General features: G+C 43.6%; 1 pseudogene; it reads left to right on the forward strand.

The window, feature by feature from the left end:
• The first annotated feature begins 391 nt into the window (after positions 1-391).
• Positions 392-1,419, forward strand: part of LOC107741708 (verrucotoxin subunit beta-like) — an 11,797-nt pseudogene continuing 10,769 nt past the window's right edge.

Below are 1,419 nucleotides of genomic sequence, written 5' to 3' on the forward strand. Positions count from 1 at the left end.
TCAAACAAAACAGTCAGTGAAGACGAAGAAGAGAATGACATGTTCTCCCGGCGCCTATTTATACTAATAGTCGCACCGGTAGTGACGTCATGGGCTGTCGCCGGCCAACGTGTTGTTGGTGTTTTTTCAATGTATGCTTCAGACACGGGTCACGACGAGGCGTTCCCCATAGCGACCCCTAGAGGACGCAGTTCGAAGTTCCCTTGAAAGGGAACTCAATTTTATCTTTGTGCACTTGAGCCGATCTGACTACTTTGCGTTACCCCCTTCTGCGTAAGGCATGTAAAATGCGCAAAACTAATTTAAAGTGACACAACCATTTTGTTGTAATTTACAGTTGTGTTTATAGACTTAAATAATGACTCTACTGTATTAAACCCTTCTTATTTCTATCACAGGAATCACACTGTGGGATCCAGAGAAGCTCCAGGAGAGCATACGAACCCGTCCGCAAATTAACACTGATTTCAAAGTCACAGCTTCAGACTCCATTGAGGACAAATCCAGCTTACTGAACATCGACGGCTCTCTGAAACTCAGTCTTTTAGGTGGACTGATCAATGTGACAGGAGCAGCTAAATATCTCAACGACACCAAGAAGTCTTTCAGACAGCAGAGACTGACGCTGCATTATCACTCAACCAGCAGGTTTGAAGAACTGACCATGAGTCACTTGGCACCTGAAAATATAGTTTATCGTGATGTGTTTGATAATGATGCAGCGACACACGTGGTGACAGCAGTGCTGTATGGAGCAGACGCCTGCTTTGTGTTTGACAGAGAAGTTTCAGCAGACGAGAACAAAAGTACAGTAGAAGGAGAAGCAAAAGTGGCTCTTGAGAAACTCAAATACATTTCAGCAGATGCAAACGTCAGTCTGAAGATGGATGAAGCTCAGAAGAATGCAGTCCAGAAATTCACATGCACGTTTTACGGTGATTTCCAGTTACCGTCAAACCCGACCTCTTTTGAAGATGCGCTTAAGGTTTTCACTGATCTTCCAAAACTGCTGGGAGAAAAGAAAGAGCTGGTGGTTCCTCTGAGAGTTTGGCTTTATCCTCTGGACAAACTTCACTCGAAAGCTTCAAAACTTCAGAAAGACATCAGCATGGATCTAATCATGGCGACTGAATCAGTGATTGAGAGTATAAATACAGTTGAGATGAAATGCAGTGACCTTCTGAAAGACTCACCTGCCTTGACTTTTGCTGAATTTCAGAATAAAATACTGCAAATGAAGCAAAACTGCTATAAGTACAAACTGAAGCTCATGAAGAAACTCGGCTCTCTGCTGCCAAACATCCGTGGAGACGTGATGAAGGAAACTGAGCTGAATGATCTTCTACAAGAACATGAGGAATCTCCATTCAGAGACAAGACCTGGCAGAATGGCTGAAAGAGAGAGAAAGAGAGTCTGAG

This window comes from Sinocyclocheilus rhinocerous, unplaced genomic scaffold (genome assembly GCF_001515625.1).
Source record: "Sinocyclocheilus rhinocerous isolate Xijiao unplaced genomic scaffold, SAMN03320098_v1.1 scaffold19763, whole genome shotgun sequence".
In the NCBI taxonomy this organism is placed as follows: domain Eukaryota; kingdom Metazoa; phylum Chordata; class Actinopteri; order Cypriniformes; family Cyprinidae; genus Sinocyclocheilus; species Sinocyclocheilus rhinocerous.